The following is a 14,141-nucleotide window of genomic DNA, read 5'->3' on the forward strand; positions in this document are numbered from 1 at the left end:
TCTGGCTGCAGCTCATGTGGCAGCCTGTATGGTTGTGCTCGAGTTGGCTAAGGGTTTGTAAAAAACCTCAGTTTTGGTTTAATAGAACCACAAAAACTTACCACGGCGGGCCACTGAAACACAATAAAGCCTTTGTTTATTCGCATGACTGGGGAATTAGACACTCAACCGTGACCATCTATTAAAACTGTTAGAATTCAAAAAGCGCTAAGCAAGAAATCCTATTGAAAACCTGTCTCCTTTTCTTAATTATTCATTAGTTTCCTCAGAGTCTGACAGACCTTCAAGGTCATTATTATGAATATTGGTTATCACTGTAATGTGGCAATGGAAATGTGTATTTTAAAAGAGTTTTGTTTAGTAGAATATTGCAAGTAAAAGAAGTCATCATTGTATTGGGTGTGTGTGAATCTCCCCTTCTGCTATGTGATGAGGAAAATGGGAATATTAGAAGCAAACCTTGCAGAGTCTTTTTGGTTTGCAGGGGCCTGGAAGTTGAGGGTGCATGCTAACTGGGGTGATGGTGTGGGGAGAGGGGGTGAACTGGTGCTAGTCAGAGATGGCAAGTTCTCTACTGGACGGGGTGATGCTTTGCTGCCAATAGTTTTTCTTCTTTAGCCAACATTGATCCAGATGCCTTCTCTTTACTATGCTTTGTGCTCATTTGAAGATGTCATCAGAGCAGATTTGGTTGAGAGGAGCAGTTTCAGTAAACTCTTTCCACAGTATGAACTGGGAGTGTACTTTCCAACCATTTCTTCCCAATTCAGAAAACATGCAACCACTAGTGAGAACTGTGAAATTTAAACCCATTGAATATAAATGTGTCTAATGACTGATATGTTCAAACATCAGTTCTTCAAGCGGAGTGTTGTAAAGTGGTTCATCTTGGAGTGAGTGTCCACTGTACAGATCTAGGAAAGACATATATGCTCTTAAAGGATGAGTTCATATAGACATTTTAACTTTACAGTGTTTTAACTTCTTTGACTGAACATTTGTTTTTGCATCTCTTATACTGAAAATCTTGATTTGTACTTTTTGTTTTGTCCTAATTCCAATGATATATTTGTTTTCTCCTAGATTAGAATTATAACACTATATTAATAATACATTTTGGAGGGAAGTCTGAGTTTTCATTCTCTTCATTTAGCCTTAGATCAGATGCCACAGAGAGTCGATTATCAGAGTACTGAAATAATTCTGTTCTCTGTGTAGCTATGTTGCCACATTTCAAATAAAGTTAGGCTCATTTGTCCCAAACTGTTTTCTACTTTAGGGATTTATTTTTGTCTTTTTAAAAAAGTCTTTTGAATATATAAAAGTTACATGATTCCAAGCTAAAAACTGTGTGAAAAGATGTCCTAACCCAGTAATTAAGCAAGAAAAAGAAATAAAAGTTATCCAAATCAGAAAGGAAGGAGAAAAACTATTACTATTTTCAGATAACATATAGTATATAGAGAGGGCCCTAGAGACTCCTAACTTCTCCATGATTCTCTTGTTTTTAATGGAGACCTTTCCAATGGAAACAGAGGCTCAGGTCAAATTTTCAAGGTTCCAAATATATGAAAGAATGAAAAAGTCAAAGCAAGGATATAAAATGTTTAAATTGTTAATTAAATATTTTAAACATCCACATTTAATGAAGTACATCTTTTAACACAAAAGTGCAAGACAATATAGTTATACTAATTACAGGATAATGACAAATATTAAATTCATCATATATAACCATTACTACCATGGTCTGTTGAAGGGAAACAAAGTGAAATTTGCTTGATAGACACCTTCCTTCAATCTTGTGTGTATATCTCTGTAACTACTTCCTTCTGTACCTGTGGAGATGATGTTTTAACTTAAATCTGGAAGTGTTTGTGAATGTAGAACATGCACCAAAGGACTCCCTTGGCCCAGTAATGACCCCTGTAGCAGATACAAGCATAACCCACCTGTATCCCCTCCTGACTGTTTAGCCGCCAGCACTGTATCTGGTAGCTTGAGAGTGCCTGTGGTGCTTCCAGGAATTGCAGCCAGAATTACCAGAGAACAAACTTATGAGATGCCAGTTCGATCCCTGGGTCAGGAAGATCCCCTGGAGGAGGGCATGGCAACCCACTCCAGTATTCTTGCCTGGAGAATCCCATGGACAGAGGAGTCTGGCGGGCTATAGTCCATAAGGTCGCAAAGAGTCAGACCCGACTGAAGTGACTTAGCACGCATGCATGCATGCACACAAACCTATTCCAGCCAACAGCTCTCAGCCAGCTGCCTCACTATCAGGCAGGAAACTGTACTGTGTTCTCCACTAGCTCCCAGAGTTGCCCAGGGTGGGTTCAGTCCCCTACACCCACAGATGGCCTGCTTGACCACACCCTCCATTCCCCACTTCCCTCCTTCACGCCCCCACCAGTGCCCCCTGGCTGTCCTCCCAAATGAACTGCTTGTCTCCAGGTCTTCTCCTGAGGAAACCCACACGAAGACAACACTGATTTGGGTGTATGTTTTTTGCCTTTTTGTTAAGGATTCGCCATATGAGAATACCTCTCACTCACTGGGCTCCTCAAAGAGAACCTGTCAGAACTTCCAAATTATGGGAACAAAATAAATCCAAACTATGAGTCACAGTAAGTCACAGACTTTTAACACATTCCCTTTTTCTATTTCATCTATTTGATTGCTCATTTCTATTTCTATAGATTAATGAACTGTGTGAATTTAAAAAAGTCACAATTCATTTTCGTCTATGGACTTAGGCGTACTTGACGACACTTAAATAGCAGAGTAATATCTGTAGGATATTCTGGAAGATGTCAGATGGAAGGATTTTATTTTATAAACAATAGAAGTTTCTTTTTTAAAAAAGTACTTATAAGGCTGCACTGGGTCTTCGCTGTGGCATGTGGGATCTAGTTCCCTGACCAGGGATCAAACTTGGGCCCCCTACTTTGGGACTGCGAAGTCATAAGTCCCTGGACCACCAGGGAAGTCCCTGAATGATTTTAAATTATGTCCAGGATACATGAAAGAAGACGGGAAGATGTGTAGGGCTTTCCAGGGTTCAGAGCACCAACTTTTGATGTGAGTAATGAGCAACAGTTGGGGCTCGGGGACTCAAGTTAGGCTCAGAAAGCTTTGCTTGCCGTGACAGAAGTAGATGCCAGCAGTAAGATGTCCTGAATGGTGCATGAGTTATCACACGTGGCTTCAGGAACCTCGTCATGTGGTGGGACCAAAGCGGTCATTTTTGCTGTACTCATCATGCCCAGGAAGAACAAAATTGGCAGCAGCATGATATTTGAGCCCTCACCATGAACGACTCCTCTTTCCTCAGCAGCCTTCTGCCCAGCTCCATGGAATGCTCCTTGTTTCTCAAGTGTGTGCTTCACTTTCCTGCCTCCCTGTACCTTTGCTCACATCTCCCTTCTTCCCTAATGCCTGTCTACTCCTCCACTCCCCAGCTGCCACCCAGCTCACATGTATCTCTGTCCCTTTCCTCAAGCTTCCGTGGATGTCACATCTGCCATGGATCCTCCGAGAAGTCCCTCCAGCTCTGAGCACGTATCCCTCTTCTGATCGCCTATAGTACATTTATGCTTCCTGCTCGAACTGCAGTTGAAAGTGAAAGTGCTAGTCACTCAGCTGTGTCTGACTCCTTGTGACCCCATGGACTGTAACCTGCTAGGCTCCTCTGTTCATGGAATTCTCCAGGCAAGAACACTGGAGTGGGTTGCCATTCCCTTCTCTAGGGGATCTTCCCAACCCAGGGAAGTCTTCAGTTGAGAAGACCTGAACTCAGGTCTTCTACGATGCAGGCAAATTCTTGTACTGTCTGAGCCACCAGGGAAGTCTTCAGTTGAGCCTTGAACCATATAGGTATAAGCTTCACAGGTCCCCTCCATGTGATTTATTTCCCAATAAATAAGTATGTACTACAATACTACACCATCTGCTTGGTTGAGTCTGCAGAGTGGAACCTACAGCAGTAGGGGGCCTGCTGTAAAGTTGTTCACAGATTTTTGACTGCCAGTGGTCGGTGCCCCTAATCCCAGCATTGTTCAAAGGGCAGCTGCATTCTTTAGCTTAGAACTGTGTGTTTAGGTCCTGACTGCCCTACATGTGTGAGCTCAGTGAGTGGTCACCAGTGTGGAACGCAGGAATAAGGGAATACAGGAATTTTGAAAGTCACTGTATGGAACTGGAGTGTTTGGGGTTATAGATTTTTCATCTGTCTTAATTTTAATTGTTTTTGGTGGGTTGGGTTGTGCAGAGGAATAAACAGGAATTCCACGTAGAGGGAAAACTTGAGTATACACACACATCCAGCCCTTGTGCGTGTGTGTTTGTGGAAAGAATGAAGGAGAGGAAGGAAGAAAGGAAGAGAGAAAGGGAAAGAAAGAGGAAAAGGAAGAGAAAGGGGAGAGAGAAAGAAAGTTAGACAGAAGGCAAGAAGGAAGGGCAGGAGGAAGGGAAATTTCCAGGAAAGTCAAAATCACCTGATTTCCTCTGGAGAGAGAAGCTGACTCACTGGGGCATAGGGAGAGAGACCTACGTTTTACTGCCTACTCTCTTCTAGTTTTTACTTTTGTACTAAGTACCTGTGTCGTGTAGTTTAACATTTTTAAGATTAAAAAACACAGGAAGACGATATCCAGTAAACTTTGTCCTCTTACACAGTGTCTGTGACTCTGAGGTTGGCTGCCTTCCCAGGCTGCAGAAGACACTTCTGTTTTGGAAAACTCCTGAGTTGGGCTGGTGGCAAGGCTACTAATTGTCGGGAGAAAGTTCCACACGGGTCTTCTGAGTAAAGGCACTGACATGTTGGTTCCAAACTATGTTTTGAAGGATGGATTGTATAGCACACAGCCTTGAAATGGAGCTGGTTTCTCCCTATGCAGCAGAGGGCAGGTTTGTTTTCTGTCTAGAATAATAAAGATAATATCTCCCTCAGGGGTCAAGGTTGAGCAGGCTTACTACTGCCCCATTAGAAGTTACCTAAACCCAGAGTTTCTTAGCCATGGGTGTGTGTGTTGAATCTATCTGGACTGCTTCACAAATTCTTCCCATGGGGACAAGGTGAGCTGACAGAAGCATGGAGCTCAGACTGACCATTGTGCAATGAGTGATAAAGTCCTCTGTCTCTGACCCAGGGGTCTCGTGTCCTCTGTTGGCATCTATGAAACTGACGGGTTAACTTACTAGCTCACAAGTACGGTAAGATGTCATACCCTTTATGGTTCTTGGCACTAATAATAGAGGTTTTGATTGTTGAAGATACTCATCTTAATCAAAATCCAAATATTTAGGATGAGCAGTTCTCCTCAGGTGAACAATTTCACAGAGGAATTCTATTATTTCAATGGCTTTATTTCAGGAATGTGTTAGATACACTGACGACAGAAAAGAGCCATGAGCCATTTAGCCTGCTCCCTGCTAAGACAAGAAATTGAAATAACACTGGGAGCCATATTGTGTCCTTGGTTATTTGGCAGATGTCAAATGGCCATTTCTCTGTTATGTGTTTCCAGTAAAAACATGGTAGAAATAAAACAATTAGTTTCTCCAAGATACTAAAAACACATATATAATATTTCATCTATTCTAGCAAATAGGTGCTTGTATTCAACACTTACAGGGAGGAAGGAAACTGTTTATACATTTCTTTCTAGGAGGATGAGATGGGTCTTTTAATAAGTGAAAGTAAATTTCTGCTTTTTATTTTTAGATGTCAATATGGAAAACCTCAAAAATTTTTTTTAAGTCACCCATCTATGATTTTTTTTTGCTGTTATAGTATCCAGAGGGAGATGTAGGAGATGCGGGTTTGAGCCCTGGGTTGGGAAGATCCCCTGGAAGAAGAAATGGCAACCCACTCCAGTATTCTTGCCTGGGAAATGCCATGGACAGAGGAGCCTGGTGGGCTGCAGTCCATGGGGTCACAAAAGAGTCAGACACAACTGAGCATGCATGCACATGTTAGCCAGAACTGACTAAAACACTCATCTTTGATGAAACAAGGAGACATCTGAGGCTCCAAACCATACAAAACTGATGGCAGTGATCCCCAGGGTGGTGTGGATCAGTACGGACATGGGCAGAAGTGGAGTCAGCACACCCATGTCATGAGAGCAGATCTCAGGTGGGGCTGGTGGATCCTCCAAGGCGAAGGGCTCCAAGTAGATGGTGAACAAAGCCAAACCTCAGCTCGAAGAGCAGCATGCAGAGAATGAAGGCAGAAGCAAAGAGGGCAAAGCTCAGGGAAGACGCAGGCAGCAATCACACGTATCTTCAGGAGAAAACCTGCCAGCGAGCTCGGCGAGAGGACCACCGTGCTATGAGAAGCCCTCCAGCTGCCTGTTGTTTCCCTGAGAAGAAATAAAGGCTGAATTCACTCGCTTAATGCCAAGCCATGAGAAAAACTCCTTCCAGCCAGGAACCTGAACCCTACCAACATCCAAAGCCTGCAGGCAGCTCACGTGAGAGAAGGTGAGACAGAAGGTAAAACAGGAGCTGGTAGCACTTCAGAAAGAAGTGAAGGGGGAGAGAAAAAGTCATCAAAGAGTTGAAGGAAAACTGGAAGCAGTTCGTGAAAGGACAGACACTAAAGAAAACTCAATAAGGACCATGGAGAGCAGGAATGAACACAGCAAGATAGAGTTTCAAAGGATTAGAGAGTAGGTTACACTTTTCAATAGGGAGATCAGAGTAGGACTTATTGAGAGAATGACATCTTAAACAAAGTCTTAACAGGAGTGAAGGGGTTAGCTGTACTCTAGGGATATGCTCAGTTGCCTAGTTGCGTCCAGCACTTTGTGACCCCATCACAAATCCATGGGATTTTCCAGGTAAGAATATTGGAGTAGGTTGATATTTCCTCCTCCAGGGGTTCTGACCCAGGGATCGAACCTGTGTCTCCTGAGTTAGCAGTTGGATTCTTTACCACTGTGATCTGGGAATCCCATGCTATAGGGAAGAGTGAGCATATTAATGTCAGAAATCAGACAAGGAGGAAGGAAAAGTATAATTTTCAGATGGCGTGACTAAAATTGGAGATTGTCATGGAATAAACCACATATAAACTGTAAAAGATTTTATTCAGAGCATAAAATTTGTATGCATAATGTTCATGTAACAGGTATCAACAACCAAATAGAAGCTATAATGGAAGAAAAGATCTTATTTATACTAGTGATGAGAAAGGTAAATTACCTGGGAATAAACTTCATAAGAAATGGGAAAGGTTTATATGAAGAAGTGCTAGGTAAGGGGTTGGAAGCCTAAAAATAGCACCTGGTTCCCTACTTAGATGTTTTCTCTTAAGATCAGGAAGGTGGAAGTTAGGAAACCATCCTCCTGTGGCTTCTGGCCCTGGCACAGGAGGAGAAGGATGTGGTTTCATTGCAGCTAGTTCCTTCTTTATTCTCAAGCTTCCCAGGTGTCAAGAATCAGCAGTGGTTGTGGCAGCCTTTTGATCCAACTCTGAGATCCGGGATCACAGGATAAGATGCCCCTTCTCTACAGTCAGGCAGAGGCTGTGGCTTCAGCCCTAGCATGGCTCCAGTAGCCTCAGAAGTAGCAGCTCCCTTGGTGGACCAGTTTGGCAGTGTTATTCACTCCAAGATATCTAGCCTAGAAGCGCTTCTCCAGGCCTCCCGATGATTTGATAAGGACTTAATTCTCTTTATTCAATCTCTTCCTGTGAAAAATACACAGGGTAATTTCTGTTTTCTGTATTGAAATTTGTCTGACATATTTGATATTGGAAGTGGTTGCAGAAATGAGACCCTCAAGATGGGAATCTGGGACTGGGTCTGACCTGGCTAGGTTTGAAGACAATGGTGAACTTGCCACTGGGGGAAAATATGCTGTTCTGTGCTTAGTCACTCAGTTGTGTCCTATTCTTTGCAACCCCGTGGACTGTAGCCCACAAAGCTCTTCTGTCCATGTGGATTCTCCAGAGAAGAATACTGCAGTGGGTTTGCCATGCCTTCCTCCAGGGGAATCTTCCCAACTCAGGGATCAAACTCAGGTATCCCACATTGCAAGCGCATTCTTTACTGACTGGGCCACCAGGGAAGCGCAGGAATACTGGAGTGGGTAGTCTATCCCTTCTCCAAGAGATCTTCCCAACTCAGGAATCCAACCAGGGTCTCCTGCATTGCAGGTGGATTCTTTACCAACTGAGCTACCAGGGAAGCCCAAAAAGTGAAAGTGAAAGTCACTCAGTCACGTTTGACTCTTTGTGACCCCATGGACTGTAGCCCACCAGGCTCCCCTGTCCATGGAATTCTCCAGGCCAGAATACTGGAGTGGGTAGTTGTTCCCTTCTCCAGGGACTCTTCCCAACCCAGGGATTGAACCCAGGTCTCCCGCTTTGCAGGCATATTCTTGACCATCTGAGCCACCAGGGAAGTCCAAGAATACTGGAGTGGGTAGCCTATCCCTTCTCCAGGGGATCTTCCCGACCCAGGAATCGAACCAGGATCTCCTGTGTTGCAGGCGAATTCTTTACCAGCTGAGCTACTAGGGGAAATGGGTCATAGCAAATCTAGGGCATGCAGTGGGAAAAGTTCCATAAATAATCCCCTATGGTTGCCTGGTGGAGAAGGAAATGGCAGCCCACTCCAGTATTCTTGCCTGGAGAATCCCAGGGACGGGGGAGCCTGGTGGGCTGCCCTCTGTGGGGTCGCACAGAGTCGGACACGACTGAAGCGACTTAGTAGCAGCAGCAGCAGCAGCATGGTTGCCTGGAATGAACAAGTTTACTTAAGGGCAGGCTTCAGTGGCTGCTCTCCTAGACAGTCATGGTGGGAATGAGGTATTCAAGAACTGATGGGGTGTGTTATATTGGAGAGTTTAAAGAAACAAAATGATGTATTGTAAAAGTCAAAAAATACAGAAGTAAATTTAATGTAACAGTGGCATTTAAAATCTATCAGGCGAAAGATGGATTAGTTAGTAAATGAGGTAGGGCAGATGCATAGCTATCAAGATATCAAGTAAAGTTGGATCTACCCTACGTAATTTGCATCAAAATAAATTCCTGATGGGTCCAGTTTTTAAAGGAAAATGAAATCATGAAACATTAAGAAGAAACCATGTTGCAATCATGTGAATTTCTCAATTAAAGCTTCAAGTGGAAATACATGAACTTTTTAACCCGGAGCAACTGCTACCACATTAGCTTTTCTTTAAAAAAAATTATTGGAATATAGTTGCTTTATACCATTGTGTTAGTTTCTGCTGTAGAGTAAAGTGAATCCATTATACATATACATATATCCACTCTTTTTTAGATTTTCTTTCCATTTAGGTCACCACAGATCCTTGAGCAGAGTTCTCTTTGCTAGACAGTAGGTTCTCTACATTAGCTTTTAAGTTAATTGTTTTTGCTCAAAATACACTCTAGAGTTAATGTTGTCTTCCAGATTGTGGTCTTCCTGCCTGCCCTGTGCTGTAAGATGGGGTCTAATCAAGGAGAAGGCCAGGCTGGAGCGTCTGGTCCATGGGAAGACCTGTACACACTGTGGCCTTCATGCAAGTCAACTCAGAAGACAAGGGTACACTGGCTAAACTGGTGGACATCATCAGGACCAATTACAATGACAGATATGGTGAGACCCACCATCAATGGGGAGGCAGTGTCCTGGGTTCAAAATCAGTAGCTCATATTGCCAGAGAAGGCAAAGATCAAAGAATTAGCCACCAAACTTGGTCAAGTGTACGTTATTGAGCTTTCTGTACATAAAAGTATTAAAAAGTTCTTCTTCCAAAAAGAAAAAAAAAAAGAACAGAAACCATAGAAGGATTTTCAAAGTAATACAAGAGAGGTGAGGTCTAAGTATAATGTAACTAAACGTAGTAAGTAGTAAAACAAAAGTTTGGTAAAAAATTGACCAGTTAGAAATGGGAAAGGTCTGCATGACCAGTAAAACCAAAAAAATCAAAGGGAAAAAAACAAAGCAAATAAAATAGCATACGAGAAGTCAAAAGACATGTCAAACTGAGAACAAGTTTTGATGTTCATTTCTAAGAAAGGAATTATTTTTATGATTACATGAAGTATTTCTATATCCAGTAGAAAAGTAGACAGAATACATAATTTGTAGCAAATGAAATGCAAATGTCTCATCATTCATAATAGCAATATAAATTAATACATTTTTTCATTTATCGATAAGTTCTGAATGGAGTAACTCCATTGCAGCCTATGTCTGCCACTGATTACTACTGAAACCTCTGGACAAAATATGAAAAGGTTGCTACAAGGTGGAGAGAGGGGTGAAAATTCATGTTTGTTTTTTCTTCTCCCTTCTCTGTCCTGGAGCTTCCTTAGTCACAGTACTTCATTACTATAGTACAGTGACATGGATAATTAGACCCTAATAGAAAACCTATCCCTCTGGTCAGAGGAGATGGGAAAAGGGACACTTGTATGAAGTAGGGGGGAGAATCTCTTGTCAGTTTTTCTCTCTCTTTCCCCTCAACCTTGCCCTGAGGGCAGCCCCAGCTGCACAGAGAGCACAACAGATAAAAAGGATAGCAAACTCCAGAGGAACTCCTCTTTCTGGCCAGCAGAACTGGATAAAGGATGTTCTGAGTGCCAGAGATTATGAAAGAGATGCCCCAAAGGAGAGTGGTGGAGAAGGGAATCCCTGATTCTGTGTAGTGGTTTGTTATGCAGCCACAGCTAACTGATACAGGAGTCCATATCATTAACTGAAGTCTACCATTTGTGTTTTCCAACAACTAATTTGTCATACTTAGAGTTTTAATGTGTTAATTGTAGAGATGAAAGGAGACCATCTTTGTGAAAGGCATTTTTAATATTTCCATTCAATTTTTATTTTTCCAGTCCTTCCAGCATATATATATCAGAAGATGTTATATGGAGAGATGGCCATAAATTCAAAGAATGAGAAAATAGGAAATGTGCAGCTGAAAAAAAAAGTCCACTGAGAAATCAATGTCTAAACCTATTGAACCTCGAAAACAGTTTGTCCTGATTTTCAGAAGAGAAAGAACTTCTGGCCCCCTACCATGATGGCCATGGGAGAACTGATCAATAAGTTGTGAGCTGCTATGACAGAGCATTAGGAGTATGTTAAGGTAAGATGGTGGGATGGACTGGAGAGCAGTCCATTAAAGAATAGTTAGAAAGGGCCTCGGTGAGAAGATGGGATTTGATTCCAGATTCCTGTGAGGGAAGGAAGGAAATAAATCATCTCCTTAATTAACAAAGAGCTTTGAAAGCAGAAGGAACAAAGCCCCAGGGCACAGATCCCGAGGTGGGAGGTGGCAAAGGTGGTTGAGGGTGTCTGGTGAATTCCCGACAGAGCAGGGAGACTAAGGTATCTAGGGTGGAGAAAAAAGGGAGAGTAAGAGGTTTTCTCCGAGGTAGGGGAAGGCGGGGCTAGGAGGCTATAATCTATAAGATATTTGGCTATATTGGATATGAAGTTTTAATAATATACTGGATTTGGACTTGTCATTACGTGAAAGTGAATATCTACTAAATGAGACTTGTTCTTATATTTGAAAGTGACAAGAAAGTTGGATTCTGGACCTTATGTGCTCACTCAGTGGTGTCCGATTCCTTGCGACCCCCTGGACCACAGCCTGCGAGGCTGCTCTTGTCCGTGGGATTTTACAGGTAAGAATACTGGAGAAAGTTGTCATTTCCTTCGCCAGGGGATCTTCCCAATCGGTGGCTCGATCCCGCATCTCCTGCGTCTCCTGCATTGACAGGCGGATTCTTTACCACTGAACCACCTGGAAAGCCCCAGTTTGGGCCTTAAGAGACAGGAAGAGGAAAATGTGAAAGGGGCCTGTTTCTTTAGGGATCGCCGTTGGACTCTTGGAGTGACAGCCCAGTCGTAGGAGGCCCCGCCTCCCCACTTTGGTCCTGCCCCCGTCCTGCTGGACAGCCCTGCGAGGCCCCGCCTCTTCTACCGTGGTCCCGCCCCCACGCGGAGTGACAGCCCCAAAGGCAGCCGTTTTCCTTAGCAGCCTCAGCTCTCATTGCAGGCGACAGCCGGGTTTGACTCGTCTAGCGTTTCTCTGGGACAGCCAGGTCTCCGCCGGGGGTGACTCACCGCCGGGCCCGACTCACCGCCCGGCCCCAGCACCAAGCCCCGCCCACCCCACCGCGGCCCCGCCCCGCCTGCGCGAGATTGCGTCTCGGGCCCGCCACGCCCGCCACGCCCAGCGCTCAGCGGCGCCCGCCCCGCAGGCCCCCGCCCTCCTCCAGCCCCGAGAGTTGCTCGCCGGGCCTCCGGGACTCGCCGGCTCTCGGGCCCGCCCCCGAAGACGTGGAGCGCTTAGGCGGCGGGTGAGCCGGGGAGGGGGCCTGTGACCCCTCGCACTCGGCTGCCAGAGCTCAGGTCGATGCGGGTCGTTGAGTCTGGGCTGCCGGGCGGCGGCGCGACGCTTCCAGGGACTCCTAGCCGCTACCCTTCCTTCCTGGTGTACCTTCCGGGGCTGGCAATCCGGGAATGGAGAAATGGGACCGGTGGGGGGGCGGGGGGGGACGCCGAGGTTGGGTATTTTTCGAGTGAGGGGGAGGAGCGGGGAGGAGTGAAGGTGGGAGTGGCATTCGCAGATTTGGACGCTGCAGAGGGCCGAGGTTGGTCTCAGGTGGAGGGTAAATAGAAAAAATCTGGTGAGGTTGAACTCGAGTGGCTTGTAGAGGCAGGATGCCGGGGCTTGAGGTGTTCCGGACCTATGGGGAATGAGGTGATTCGGGGTGGAGAAGTCGGCGAAGCCCAGTGAAGGGCATTTTGGGGAAGGACCAGCTCACGGGGTCCGGTGATTCACGTTTCCCTGGACAGTCGGAACGCATGTGACCCCAGCCAGCTTGTGGGTTCTGCTGTTCCTCAGGGGTGGTCGAGTTTCCAGGATTTCAACTGGGACACATAGTGTAGCTTAAATAATAGATGTAAATCAAGGGTAGTGCCTGGGACACCTGAGAACTGTGACTGGACGGGGTGCTTCTCCTAATTTACCTGGAGCCTTGGCCGCGCCAGCGTTGGTGGGCGCTGTCTTCTGTAAAACCCTATTCCAGCAACCCAGACCGTGTATGGAGGTCCCACCCTTATTGAGTTCAGAGTTGAGGTTTATTCGGGCTAAAAAACATCACAAATATTTAAAATATTTTAAATCGTGTGGAGTTTTAATGTTTAAAAATCGAATTCTGTGGGGTTTTTTAAAAATTTTAAATCTTTTGTGACTACTTTCAATTTAAAGTTACACGGAGCTAGAGAACTAGATGTTTTCCCATACAGCCCATTCTGTATGACAGACAATTGTAAATTAACTGTGGAAAGTAGACTGTATCTGTTGTGACCAGCTATCTCTAAATTGTAGAACTGGAAATGAAGAATAAAATTGCAAAGAGCTAAAGTACTGGAAAGGGAAAGAAAAGTCCTGGTATATTGGAAAGCGTGTGCACTTAGAAAAACAAACCAACAAGCTCAGTGAAACTTTTATTCATTGTAAGAAAACTCAGAAGACAGAGAAAAGTATAAGGAATGAATATTAAAACTCCATGTTATTTCACCAACCCTGGCATTTTGGCGCAATTCTTTTTGTTTTTTGCATAACTAAATGCGGTGGTGGTTTCGTCACTAAGTCATGTCCGACTTTTGTGACCCCATGGACTGTAGCCCGCCAGGCTCCTCTGTCCTTGGGATTTTCCAGGCAAGAATACTGGAGTGGGTTGCCATTTCCTTCTCCAGGGGATCTTCCCAACCCAGGAACAGAACCCGGGTCTCCTGCACTGCATGCAGATGCTTTACTGACTGAGCTACCAGGGAATTCTAAATAACTAAATGTACATATTGCATAATTGGGGTCATATTGTTGTATTACTTTGTGTTTTGCTTTTTTCCTTTTGTATTTTTAGCATTTTCCTGGATCATTAAAAATTCTCCCTAAACATCTTCGTAAGTGGTAGTGTGCTTCATCAGGTGAATTCATTCTTTTATCGCTTAGGAGCGGTTCAGCTGTGTGCCAGGTCTTGTGCTCAGGGAGGGGATTCAGTGTTGCTCTAGATTCTCAGACATTATTCCAGCCTGAAGAAGCAGAAATGTTGACAGTGTGTGGGGTGCTAAATGTAGACAGACTGTTGAGTGCAGCATGTA

At 44.4% G+C, this 14,141-nt stretch overlaps 1 protein-coding gene across 2 annotated transcripts in view; it reads left to right on the forward strand.

Annotated features, from left to right (window-relative positions):
* Positions 1-14,141, forward strand: part of ANO10 (anoctamin 10) — a 255,784-nt gene that overhangs the window by 28,875 nt on the left and 212,768 nt on the right. The window contains exon 1 of one of the 2 annotated variants that reach the window (XM_043442099.1): positions 12,182-12,331. The exons of the other annotated variant lie outside the window; for it this stretch is intronic. The gene's annotated coding sequence lies outside the window, so the exon portion shown is untranslated. Of the gene's footprint in view, positions 1-12,181; positions 12,332-14,141 lie in introns of those variants that run through there. 2 annotated transcript variants of the gene reach the window in all.

This window comes from Cervus canadensis, chromosome 22, assembly GCF_019320065.1.
Source record: "Cervus canadensis isolate Bull #8, Minnesota chromosome 22, ASM1932006v1, whole genome shotgun sequence".
In the NCBI taxonomy this organism is placed as follows: domain Eukaryota; kingdom Metazoa; phylum Chordata; class Mammalia; order Artiodactyla; family Cervidae; genus Cervus; species Cervus canadensis.